This window comes from Saimiri boliviensis, chromosome 14, assembly GCF_048565385.1.
Source record: "Saimiri boliviensis isolate mSaiBol1 chromosome 14, mSaiBol1.pri, whole genome shotgun sequence".
Taxonomy (NCBI): Eukaryota; Metazoa; Chordata; class Mammalia; order Primates; family Cebidae; genus Saimiri; species Saimiri boliviensis.
The window spans coordinates 43,920,013-43,933,420 of NC_133462.1; the positions used below are offsets into that span (position 1 = coordinate 43,920,013).

At 53.6% G+C, this 13,408-nt stretch overlaps 1 protein-coding gene across 1 annotated transcript in view; it reads left to right on the forward strand.

Annotated features, from left to right (window-relative positions):
• GNG7 (G protein subunit gamma 7) overlaps positions 1 to 13,408 on the forward strand; it is a 183,687-nt gene that overhangs the window by 135,496 nt on the left and 34,783 nt on the right. Inside the window, exon 3 of the mRNA XM_039466196.2 lies at positions 6,097 to 6,136. The gene's annotated coding sequence lies outside the window, so the exon portion shown is untranslated. The remainder of the gene's footprint in view (positions 1 to 6,096; positions 6,137 to 13,408) is intronic.

The following is a 13,408-nucleotide window of genomic DNA, read 5'->3' on the forward strand; positions in this document are numbered from 1 at the left end:
GCCTGCTCGATGGTGTTTATTCGTGAACCCCAAATCAATGCCTGGGATACTTTCCCTGTCATCCTGGGACACGTGCAGAGGGACAGAAATTAGAATCGTGGCCGGGCGCGGTGGCTCACACCTGTTATCCCAGCACTTCGAGAGGCTGAGGCGGGCAGATCACCTAAGGTCAGGTGTTCGAGACCAGCCTGGCCGACATAGAGAAGCCCCGTTTCTACTAAAAATACAAAAATTAGCCAGCAGTGGTGGCACATGCCTATAATCCTGGCTACTCAGGAGGCTGAGGCAGGAGAAGTGCTTGAACCCGGGAGGCAGAGGTTGCAGTGAGCCGAGATTGCACCGTTGCACTCCAGCCTGGGTGACAGAGCCAGACTCCGTCTCAAAAAGAAAAAGAAAGAGAAATTAGACTGGAGGCCGAGCTCCACCTTCCCGTTCCCCTCACCCCAGGTGGACCCTGTCCTATCACTGTCGAGCAAGAGCCTCGGGGGTTTGAGTTTTTGTGCTCTTGGTGGTTCTGCTGTTTGCAGTGGCCCCACGCATCGAGCTGAAGTCCCATCTTGTGTTCCTTGGGACCTCAGGGAGGAACTGATAGGAGGGAGAAGCTTCGCTCTGGCAGGAGGGAGAGCAGCTGTCCTGTTCCACACGCCTTGTCTTCGATGGGCACTCGAGAAGGCGCCTTTATTTAGTTTTTTTTTTTTTCTTTTTAAAGACGGGGTTTCGCCGGGCGCGGTGGCTCATGCCTGTAATCCCAACACTTTGGGAGGCCGAGGAGGGTGGATCACAAGGTCGAGAGATCGAGACCATCCTGGTCAACATGGTGAAACCCCCGTCTCTACTAAAAATATAGAAAATTAGCTGGGCATGGTGGCGCGTGCCTGTAATCCCAGCTACTCAGGAGGCTGAGGCAGGAGAATTGCCTGAACCCAGGAGGCGGAGGTTGCGGCGAGCCGAGGTCGCGCCATTGCACTCCAGCCTGGGTAACAAGAGCGAAACTCCGTCTCAAAAAAAAAAAAAAAAAAAAAAAAACAAAGAAAGACGGGGTTTCACCATGTTGGTCAGGCTGGTCTTGAACTCCCGACCTCAGGTGATCCGCCCGCCTTGGCCTCCAAAGTGCTTGGATTACAGGTATGAGCCACCGCGCCCGGCCAAGAAGGCACCTTTAAAAGGAAGCACCAGGCTGGGCATGGGGGCTCCTGCCTGGAATCCCACAGAGAGACCTTGTCGTCTCCACAAAAAAAATACAAAAATTAGGCTAGGTGCATGGGCTCACCGCTGTGATCACAGTACTTTGAGAGGCTGGAGTGGGCGGATCACCTGAGGTCAGGAGTTTGAGACCAGCCTGGCCAACACGGAGAAACTCCGTCTCTACTAAAAATACAAAATCTGGGCGTGGTGGCGGGCACCTGTAATCCCAGGTACTCTGGAGGCCAAGGCAGGAGAATCCCATGAGCTTAGGAGATTGAGGCTGCAGGAAGCCGAGATTGCACCGTTGCACTCCAGCCTGGGTGACAGAGTGAGAAAGAAACACACAGAACAAGGTCATGTATTGATCAGATAAGGCAAAGGAAACTTTCCTGAAACTCAAAGGAAACTAACCCTGCAAGAATATTCTCTAGGTGTCGTGATTCGGAATTCACAAACTCAGCTATTGTGATGACTTCACAGAACAAAACCACCACAAATAATGAGAATCAAATCGGCGGTGTATATGTCTATGTGTGTAAGTGTGTGTGTGTGTCTATATATACATACATATATATATCTTCTTTGTGACTAATAACTGACCGGGTGCGGGGGCTCACACCTGTAATCCCAGCACTTTGGGAGGCCAAGGTGAGGGGATCACTTGAGGTCAGGAGTTTGAGACCAGCCTGGCCAATGTGGTGAAACCCCGTGTCTACTGAAAATACAAAAATTAGCCAGGCGTGGTGGTGGGTGTCTGTAATCCCAGCTACTCGGGAGGCCGAGGCAGGAGAATTGCTTGAGCCCAGGAGGGCGAGGTTGCGGTGAGCCGAGATCGCGCCATTGCACTCCCGCATGGGCGACAGAGCAACAATCTGTCAAAGACTGAGAGAAGAGAGAGAGAGAGGAAAGAGAGAGAGAAGGAGAGAGAGAAGGAAAAAGAAAAAGGAAGGAAGGAAGGAAAGAAAGAAAACTGTATAACTGAATTTTACAAAATCTGAAAATCACATAAGGAAAGGAACATCCACCACCCCGGCACTCTATCTTTTCCTCACACACCCTCTTATTTTTAAAAATTGAGGTTCTATACGTAGTTTGATCCTCTGCCTTTAAAACCTCTTTGCTGGCCAGGTGCAGTGACGCACACCTGTCATTCCAGCACTTTGGGAGGCCAATGTGGGAGCGTCTCTTGAGCCCAGGAGTTTGAGACCAGCCTGGGCAACATGGCAAAACCTCATCTCTACAAGAATAAAAATTAGCTGGGTGTGGTGGCGTGCACCTGTGGTCTCAGCTACTCAGGAGGCTGAGGAAGGAGGATCGCTTGAGCCCAGGAGGTTGAGGCTGCAGTGAGCTGTGATCACGCCACTGCACTGCAGCCTGAGTGACAGACCCTGTGTCAAAGGGAAAAAAAAAAAAAAAAAAAAAAAAGACAGCACCCATCGATGGCAAGGATGATGAAAATTATATAGCGTGCTGATGAAAAGCGATTATTTCCAGCCACCTAAAAGCAAGCTTGAGAGAGAAGCACACCGAGTCACCCCAGCAGAATGAGGAGCTGTGGTTCCCTAGTCAAGGGCCATGGCCTGGGGCGGGGTGGAAGTCCTGTGGGTTCTGCGGCTGACCCGGGGGTGCAGGTGAGGTGGCTCCAGCATCTCGGCCACTGTCCTGATTCTATGGATCAGGAGCTGAGGTCACACCGGGTTGGCCTGGAGTCATCGCTCTTACTCACAGTTTGTGACGGGTCAGAAGTCTAATTTCCCTTCTTTCTCTACGGCGGCACGGTGCTACGATCCCTTGGACCCGGCCAGCCAGGGCCTTTCTGAGTCTTCTGCAGTGAAGGCGCCTTCGGGCAGGAGGGAGGAAAATCCTGAGTCTGTGCGTGTTCACCAGCAGGGCCCTGCTTTAGAGGCAGGACTGGGTGGAGGCTCTCGCTCCGGTGCGTGTGTGTGCCTGTGTGTTTGCAAGTGTGCCTGTGCGTGTGTGCACATATGTGGCTATGTGCGTGCACTGGTGCAACTATGCATGCATGTGTGTGTGCAAGTATCTGTGTGTGCACATTTCTGTGTACACGTGTGTGCGTGTCTACGCACATGTGAATGTATGTTCACACGTGTCTGCATGTCTGTGCATGTGTGCGTTTGTGTGTGCACGTGTGTGTGCATGTGAATGTGTGCACGTGTGTATGTGCGTGTGCACGTCTGTGTGCATGTGTGTGTGAATGTGTGCACGTGTCTGTGTGCACGTGTCCGTGTGCGCATGTGAATGTGTGTACACGTATCTGTGTGTGCACGTGTGTGCGCCTGTGAAGGTGTACACCTGTGTGTGCACGTGTGTGTGTGAATGTGTGCACGTCTGTGTGCATGTGTGCATATTTGTGTGTCTGTGTACGTGTGTGCAAGTGTGAATGTGTGTACATGTGTGCTGCATGTGCACGTGTGTACATGTGTCTGTGTGCATGTGAATGTGTGCACGTGTGTGTGCACATGTCTGTGTGCATGTTTGTGTGTGTGTACGTGTGTGTGTATGTGTATGTGTGTGTGTATGTGCATCTGTGTCTAGAGTTCGGAGGGGAGGCAGCGCCCTTGCTGTCTATAGGTCACTAAGAGGTCAAGGCTCTCACACGGATTGATTTTGCTCCCGCAGGCGACCCTGGGCGGTGTCTAGGGACATTGTGGCCATCCCATCTGGGGGTGCTCCTGGCATGGAGCAGACAGAGGCCAGGCATGCTGCTCAGCACCCTTCAGAGCCCAGGATGGCCCCGCCCCAGAGAACCATCTGGCGCTGGTGTCCCTGATGCTAGGTGCGGGGAGAGGCCCTGGCTTAAGCGAATGGCGTTTGCAGCCACCTCCTCCCTGCAGCTGAGACCCTGGAGCCTCTGGGACAGCCAGGACTCGGCCTCCCCCGCTGGGCTGCAGGGTGGGAGGCCTCCCGCCGACCTCAGCGTCCTTGGCTTCCCTCGCAGCCCTGGGGGGGCAGGGCTGCTGAGAAAGAGTACTGTGTGCGTGGCCCCGACTCCAGCTGACTCCAGCCCACGAGCATCGGCCGCGTGGCTCTTCTTTGTGTCAGTGGAAAAAACCCCATTGGTTTGTGGAAACGGCAAATGTTTGTGAAGGAAGAGGGGCTGGGCCGGCTTCGGGGACCACAGGGGACCGTCAGGGCAGGAGGGAAACAGCCTGGGCCACGTGAACCCGGCCCAGCCCGGCCTCGAGCAGCTCAGGAAGCTGGGCCCGCTGACCTCCCCGGGCAAGCCCGCTGCGCTGGACAGGGCCCCCTTAGGGCTGAGAGCGCGGCAGCTCCTGGCTTCTCCTTTGTTTTCCCTTTTTTTTGAGACAGAGTCTCAGTGTGTCATCCCGGCTGGAGCGCAGTGGCGCCATCTTGGCTCACATCAGTCTCTGCCTCCCAGGTTCAAGTGATTTTCCGGCCTCAGCCCCCCGGATAGCTGGAATTACAGGCGTGCGCCACCATGCCCTGCTAATTTTTTTTTTTTTTTTTTTTTTTTTGAGACGGAGTTTTCGCTCTTGTTACCCAGGCTGGAGTGCAATGGCGCGACCTCGGCTCACCGCAACCTCCGCCTCCTGGGTTCAGGCAATTCTCCTGCCTCAGCCTCCTGAGTAGCTGGGATTACAGGCACACGCCACCATGCCCAGCTAATTTTTTGTATTTTTAGTAGAGACGGGGTTTCACCATGTTGACCAGGATGGTCTCGATCTCTTGACCTCGTGATCCACCCGCCTCGGCCTCCCAAAGTGCTGGGATTACAGGCTTGAGCCACCGCGCCCGGCTACCTGCTAAATTTTTATATTATTCGTAGAGCTAGGGTTTCACCATGCTGGCCAGGCTGGTCTCGAACTCCTGACCTCAAGTGATCCGCCCGCCTCGGCCTCCCAAAGTGCTGGGATTACAGGCAGGAGCCACCGTGCCCGGCCAGCTCCTGGCTTCTCAAAGTGGGGCCGGCGGCTCAGCAGCAAAGCAGTCGTGGCCTAACCGGAGGCACAGAACCAGGCGTCTGGCCTCGCTGTGTGCAAACCCTGGCTCCGTGACCTCGGCCAGTGTAGACGCTCAGTAAGGCAGGAGGCTCTGCCTGCCTCGGGCCTCCCTGTCCACGAAATAGGTGGCGCATTGGAGCTGGGGGCGCAGAGTACTGCCTGCCTCTCACTCCAGGGCTTGGTGGGAGCCAGGAAAGACCATCAGGGTGGTCCCCATGGCTCCTCACAGTCTGTGCCCTCTGCAGCAGAGATGGATGTGGCGCCTGGCTCGATCCTGGGTCCGGCCTGGAGCAGAGGATTCCGTTCCGTGGAAAACAGCAGGTCCACAGGGCCCAGGCCCACCCCACACCCCGGAGCCCGCCCCACACCCAAGACCCGTCACAGGCCCACGGAGCCGTCCCTCCCTTCCCGGTGACCTCCTGGCCCGGTATACCTGTCACTTCCGCCACTCGGGGTTCATTTGTTTGCCCCCAGTTTCCATTTCCCACCTCTCCCTCTGCCTGGCACGTGGCTTCCGTGAAACTGGAAATCAGAGATGGAAAAACACCCGAGTATTCCACGGGAAGGCTCCGCTCCGGGGTGTTTTGTTTTTCCTGCACTGGTGTGTCTGATAGACCGGACTTTGACGGTGGGGATGGGGCCCCCTTGTTCTGCAGTGGATGAACACAAGTTTCTAGAAGACTGTTTGCCCGGTTTTCCTGCAAGAGAAACTTCCATGTGTTTTCCGAACGGATCGCTGGTAAAGAATAAAGCTGCTCCTGCCCCTGCTTCCTCCGGAGGGCACGGAGGGCATTTGGAATTCCCATGCTTCATTTTCTGGTGCCAGCAGCATGGGTCTCCAGGAACAGCTGGAGGCAGCTCTGTGAGTTCCTTGTAAGTAAAAAATATGTCACCACGCTCTTCTTTCTCTCTCTCCTTTTTTAAACAGGGCGTGCAGCACGCGGCGATTCCTGGGGAAACTAAAAAAGGTATGTGGCATTTTCTCTTACCTCACGGGCTTGGAATCTCTTATTTTTTAGAAAAAGGAACAAACAAGCCTCAGTCTTTTATGTGTGCCTGACACATCGGGAGGCTGAGTCATCCCGTAAAAGGGCTCCAGGCTCAGAGCCAGGAAACCTGAGTTCAAATCCCAGATCCCCTTCCAGCAGCTCTGCCCTGTTTGGGTGGGTTCCTGTCAGCTGTGTGCCGTGCAGATGACGTGCTCCATTCTGCAGGAAGGTTGCAAAGATTGCACAAGGATATAGATACCAAAATATAAGAGCAGCCGGGTGCGATGGCTCACGCCTGTAAGCCCAGGCAGGCGGGTCACCTGAGGTCGGGCATTTGAGACCAACATGGCCGAAAGGGCGAAATCCCATCTCTTCTAAAAATACAAAAATTAGCAGGGTGTGGTGGCAGACGCCTATAATTCCAGCTACTCGGGAGGCTGAGGCAGGAGAATCACTTGAACCTTGGAGGCGGAGGTTGCAGTGAGCCGAGATCACACCACTGCACTCCAGCCTGGGAGATAGAGCCAGACTCTGTCTCAAAACAAAAAACATTATATATGTTATATATATATATATTTATATATATATTTATATATACACACACACACACACACACATATATGTTTTATATATATATATATATACATAATATAGGCTGGGCATGGTGGCTCACACCTGTAATCCCAGCACTTTGGGAGGGCAAGGTGGGCGGATCACCTGAGGTCAGGAGTTTAAGACCAGCCTGGCCAACATGGTGAAACCCCATCTCTATTTTTTTTTTTTTTTTTTTTTTTTGAGATGGAGTTTCACTCTTGTTACCCAGGCTGGAGTGCAGTGGCACAATCTCAGCTCACCGCAACCTCCATCTCCTGGGTTCAGGCAATTCTCCTGCCTCAGCCTCCTGAGTAGCTAGGATTACAGGCACGCGCCACCATGCTCAGCTAATTTTTTGTATTTTTAGTAGAGACGGGGTTTCACCATGTTGACCAGGATGGTCTCGATCTCTCGACCTCGTGATCCACCCGCCTCAGCCTCCCAAAGTGCTGGGATTACAGGCTTGAGCCACCGCGCCCGGCTATTTTTTTTTTTTTTTAATAAAAAGAATTTGGAGCTATAATTGCACCACTGCACTCCAGCCTAGGTAACAGAGCAAGAAAACATGGACTCTTAAAATATGTATGTGTGTGTGTGTGTGTGTGTGTGTGTGTGTGTGTGTGTGTATGTGTGCCCAGTGTGGTGGCACATGCCTGTGATCCTAGCATTTGGGGAGGCTGAGGTGGAAGGATCGCTTGAGCCCAGGAGGTGGAGGCTGCAGTGAGCTGTGATCACACCTCTGCACTCCAGGCTGGGCAAAGAGTGAGACCAGGTCTCTAAAATAAAGAAGGAAGATATATTTATATATATAAATGCTAAGCGGCATCCTGGCGTCTGAATCAGTATCTAAGAGATAGGAGTGGAACCCGAAACCACAGCCCATCTGTTTCACTCCTGTTTTTCTAGGAATCTGCCCATTTCACGTAGGTGACCCCATTGGGTGTCCTACCTGTTCATAATAGGACGGCGTTCTCTGCTCATGCTTTTCATTTCCATAAGGTTGATAGTTATGTCCCCCTTTCGTTTCTGCTTGCATTATTTGCATCTTACTTCCTTTTTTTTTTTTTCTTTTTTTTTTTTTTTTGGTTTTGTTTTTGGTCAGCCCCTCGAAGAGTTTGTCAATCTCACAGCTCTTTTCAGAGAACCAACTTTTGGTTTCGTGGATTCAACAGTTTTTCTCATCTCGTTATCGCTGCTCAGATCTTTACAAGTTCCTTCCTCCTGCTGGCCTGGGGCTGCCTTCCTTCTAACTTTGCTGGTTGCTTAAGGCAAGCCGTCCTGAAACGTTTTGGCAGCAAGGAGTGGTTTCGTGGAAGACAGCTTTTCCCCTGGGGAAGGTGGGGGGTGGGGGAGTGGGGAGGACAGCTTGGGGATGATTCCAGCGCCTAACTTTTGTTGGGTACTTTATTTCTGTTATTATTACATTGTAATGTAATTCCACAGCTCACTGTAATGTGGGATCAGTGGGAGCAGGGAGCTGGTTTCCCGCAACTGGACGGTCCCTGCGCCGGGTGCGGTGGCTCACACCTGTCATCCCAGCACTTTGGGAGGTTGAGGCGGGCGGATCACGAGGTCAGGAGTTCGAGACCATCCTGACCAACATGATGAAACCCCATCTCTACCAAAAATACAGAAGCTGGCCAGGCATGGTAGTGAGTGCCTGTAGTTCCAGCTACTTGAGAGGCTGGGTTGGGAGAATCGCTTGAACCCAGGAGGTGGAGGTTGCAGTGAGCCGGGATTGCGCCACTGCACTCCAGCCCAGGCGGCAGAGTGAGACTCCGTTTCAAAAAGAAAAATAATACAGAAGAACCTAGGTTTACTCGCCTACCTCTCACCCGCTGCCGTCCAGCCCAGTTCCTAACAGGCCACAGACTGGAGGTACGGGTTTATGGCCCAGGGGTTTCAGACCCCTGCCTTAAGGTGTTAAGGTGAGGTTGTGGAGTTGAGATCTTTCTCCCTTTTCCCTGCAGGTGATCACAGGCAGCGGCTTCTCTCCCACACGTCGAGGGTTAGGTTGCGTTTCTGTTCTTTGCATCAGGGTAATTTCTAATTTCCCTCATGGTTCCGTCGTGGGTCCATTGGCAGTTGAAGAGTATCGTATCGTAATTTCCACATACCCCGTGATCTATTCGGGAGGGAAAGCAGTCAGAAAGCAACTCTCATGGCCGGGCACGGTGGCTCACACCTGCAATCCCAGCACTTTGGGAGACTGAGGCAGATCACCTGAGGTTGGGAGTTCGAGACCAGCCTGGCCAACACGGTGAAACTCGTCCCTACTAAAAATACAAAATTCACCTGGCGTGGTGGCTCATGCTTGTAATCCCAGCTTCTCAGGAGGGCTGAGGCAGGAAATTTGCTTGAACCCGGGAGGCGGAGGTTGCGGTGAGCCGAGATCACGCCACTGCACTCCAGCCTGGGCAGCAAGAGCAAAACTCCGTCTCACCAAAAAAAAAAAAAAAAAAAAAAAAAAAGAAGAAAGCAAGTAATTTCGTTTGGGAATGGGCTTCTAGCCCCTGATCTCGGGACGCTTTAGGGACTTGACGGTGAGGTGGAGGCAGGGCTGGTTTGGGATGGGGGACTTTACCCTGGATTCTAGAACCAACAATCTCATGGCAGTGTCCCCTGCGTGGGGCCAGTGGCGGGCGCCTGCAGTCCCAGCCACTGAGGAGACTGAGGCAAGAGAATTGCTTGAGGCCAGGAGTTCAAGGCTGTGGTGAGCTATGATTACATCACTGCACTCCAGCCTGGGAGACAGAGCAAGACCCTGTCTCTTAAAAATATGTAAATAAATAGGCTATGTGCGGTAGCTCACGCCTATAATCCCAGCACTTTGTTGGGGTTGAGGTGGGTGGATCACTTGACGTCAGGAGTTCAAGACCAGCCTGGCCAACATGGCAAAACCCCCATCTCTACTAAATATGAAAAAGTTAACTGAGTGTGGTGGGGGGTGCCTGCAATCCCAGCTACTTGGGAGGCTGAGGCAGGAGTCACTTGAGCCCGGGAGGCAGAGGTTGCAGTGAGCCGAGATCATGCCTGGGGGCCAGAGCGAGACTCAGTGTTAAATATATATATTTATTTATATAACATATACATATTTATTTATAAATATATATATTTGTTTATCTTTATATATTTCTTTTAAAATATATGTTTATATATTTGTTTGTTTATTTATAAATATATGTATTTGTATTTATTTGTAAATATATAGATTTATAAATATAATGTATAAACTCATAAATATTATAAAAGTAATTTTTAGGCTGGGCGCGGTGGCTCAAGCCTGTAATCCCAGCACTTTGGGAGGCCGAGGCGGGTGGATCACGAGGTCGAGAGATCGAGACCATCCTGGTCAACATGGTGAAACCCCGTCTCTACTAAAAATACAAAAAATTAGCTGGGCATGGTGGCGCGTGCCTGTAATCCCAGCTACTCGGGAGGCTGAGGCAGGAGAATTGCCTGAACCCAGGAGGCGGAGGTTGAGGTGAGCCGAGATCGCGCCATTGCACTCCAGCCTGGGTAACAAGGGCGAAACTCCATCTCAAAAAATAAAAAATAAAAAAGGAATTTTTAGAAATATTTATAGGAAATACGTGGGTTTATTTATATGTACACGTAAGCAGTGAAAGGTTGCATGGAAACGTGACTGAGCAGCATGGCCGGGCTTCTCGGCGTCCCCTCGATTTTGCCCCCGAGGTGAGTGCCTCATGGCCTCACTCTAGCCCGGGCCCCACACACCTGACACTCAGGACGATGACAAAGACAGTGACGACTGCTGAGGGGTGGCCACGCGCCCGTGGCGTCTCGAGCGACCCTTTCACGTCCTCCTCCATGAACGAAGCTGGGGTCCCTGCCCTCCCTCCTGTTTTCCTGACCGGGAGACCAGAGCTCCTCTGCGGGAGGTCAGGCGACCAGTGTGAGGTCCCTGGAGTCCGCCCTGAGCCCAGTCCCCTGGGACACGCAGGTGCTGGCTGGATGGCAGGTGGCACAGAGCTGCCCGGGCTGGGCTCCAGTGTCTCTGGGCGGCAGGCTCAAGCCGCCAGCCACGTGGCCACGTGCCACGGGATTACGTCCCTACACGGCAGCATCTGCTGGGAGGAATGACAAGCACATCCAGTGATGGCATCAGGCAGCTCTCGTGGGGCCCTGGCTAAGCCCGCTGGCCCTGTTCCCACCCGCCCGGCCATCCCCACCACGGACCCCTCCCGGGTCCTCGGCATCCCCCCACTCAGCGACTCAGCGACTCAGCGGACACCTCTCCCATGCCCCCTGCAGGCCAGGCCCACTGCTCCAAGTCCTTTAGTTTTCCTAGGATCCCTGGGGAGGAGCAGGGCTCACTGTCTGCATTTTATAGGTGGGGAAACTGAGGCTCGGCAGCCAAAAGAGGCTCAAGACCCGGGGGCAGGTCAGAGGCGGAGAGGGATTGGAGTCACAAGACTCTGGCCACAGAGCAGCTGCTGGCCTCTCAGGCCATGTGGGCCACCTGCTCACCTGTGCAGGCCCCTCAGAGCCCAGCAGGGCCACGGTCACGCTCCCTGGGGGACAGTCTCAGCGGCTGGGGCCTGGTGAGAATGTCAGCAGAGGAGGCCGGGCACCCTGGCTCCTGCCTGTAATCCCAGCACTTTGGGAGGCAGAGGCAGGCAGATCACTTGAGATCAGGAGTTCGAGGCCAGCCTGGCCAGCATGTGAAACTGCAGCTCTACCAAAAAATACAAAAATTAGCCAGGCTTGGTGGTGGGCGCCTATAATCCCAGGACTTTGGGAGGCCGAGGCAGGTGGCTCACCTGAGGTCTGGAGTTCGAGTCCAGCCTTTCCAACATGGAGAAACTCTACTAAAAATACAAAATTAGCCAAGCATAGTGGCGCATGCCTATAATCCCAGCTACTTGGAGGCTGAGGCAGGAGAATCACTTGAACCCAGGAGGCGGAGGTGTTCCAGTGAGCCCAGATCGCGCCATTGCACATTGCCTGGGCAGCAAGAGCGAAACTTCATCTCAAAAAGAAGAAGAAAGAGGAGGAGAAGGAGGAGGAGGAGGAGGAGGAGGAGGCAGAATTTACAAAACAAAGTAGGATTTGTACACCCATGTTCACGGCAGTGAGATTCCGAACAGCCAGAAACACCTCCAGTGTCCCTCCACGCACCAGAACCCGATTCAGCCCCGACCGGGAGCGGCGGCTCTGACACCAGCTGCCATGTGGATGCACTTGGAGGAGCTTAGGCTCAGTGACAGACGCCAGGCTCAGGAGGACACACCCTGTGTGATTCCACTCCTAGGACGTCTCTAGAGCCCTGAGATTCACAGACGGAGAAAGTAGGATGGGGAGGCCGGGCGCAGTGGCTCACGCCTGTAACCCCAGCACTCTGGGAGGCCAAGGCGAGTGGATCATGAAGTCAGGAGTTCGAGACCAGCCTGGCCAACATGGTGAAACCCTGTCTCAACTAAAAACATAAAAAATTAGCCAGGCGTAGTGGTGTGTGCCTGTAGTCCCAGCTACTCGGGAGGCTGAGGCACGAGAATCGCTTGAACCCAGGAGGCGGAGGTTGCAGTGAGCCGAGATCTCGCCACTGCACTCTCAGTGACAGAGCAAGACTCCGTCTCAAAAGAAGCCAACAAGAAGGGTCACCCGGGGGGCTGGATGAGACAGTGACTCCCAGCGGCTGCCATGGCGCCTGGCATTCTACCCACTTCCTCTGAGCTGGTTTCGACCCGAACCCTCTTCCCCCATCCTGCAGGGATACTGAGCGTCAGGGCGCCCAGCCCCGAGCCAGCCACGTTTCCCCTTTCCACCGAGGGCAGCAGGAGACCTCAGCGCTTCCTGGGGCAGCCCAGGACTTGGCCGAGTTTCTGCATTAGCAAGAAAAGGCGTAATGGAATTTGGATAGACGAGAAAAGGGGATGTAAGCCTGAGCAAAACCACACAGTCCATCTCATTGTTAGAGATTCCATGCGTGTCATCAAAACCTCATCTTGGGACAGAGGCCAAGACGAACTCACTGTCACAAGTTCTGTGCACACCAAGCGTGCCAGTCCCGGCACCCCCGCCGTCACCCTAGGCCTGCCGGCTGACCCCGGACACACGGCCCTGTGGGTCCTCCCTCCTGGTGCCTGGTGCCTGGTGGCTGCGGCTGTGGTAGCTGCTGTGATGCCTCTCCAGAAGGTTCTGCAGGAGAGACTGAAATTCCCTGCTTAGCATCACAAATGCCCGTGTGAACCTCCAGAAGAAAACACAGCCCCAGCAGGCGCCGTGCGTGACTCACGCCTGTCATCCCAGCACTTTGGGAGGCCGATTCAGGCGAATCATTAGGTCAGGAGATCGAGACCATCCTGGCTAACACAGCGAAACCCCGTCTCTACCAAAAATACAAAAAATTAGCCGGGCGTGGTGGCAGGCACCTGTAGTCCCAGCTACCCAGGAGGCTGAGGCAGGAGAATCACTTGAACCCGGGAGGCGGAGGTTGCAGTGAGCCGAGATTGCACCACTGCACCCCAGCCTGGGTGACAGTGTGGGACTCCCTCCCCCACAAAAAAAAAGTAGAGAAGAAAGAAAATGAAGCCCCCTTAAAGCCTCCCTCCATATCCTCCTCTGCATCTTAGGCCGAGCGCGGTGGCTCACACCTGTCATCCCAGTACTTTGGGAGGCCTAGGTGGGCAGATC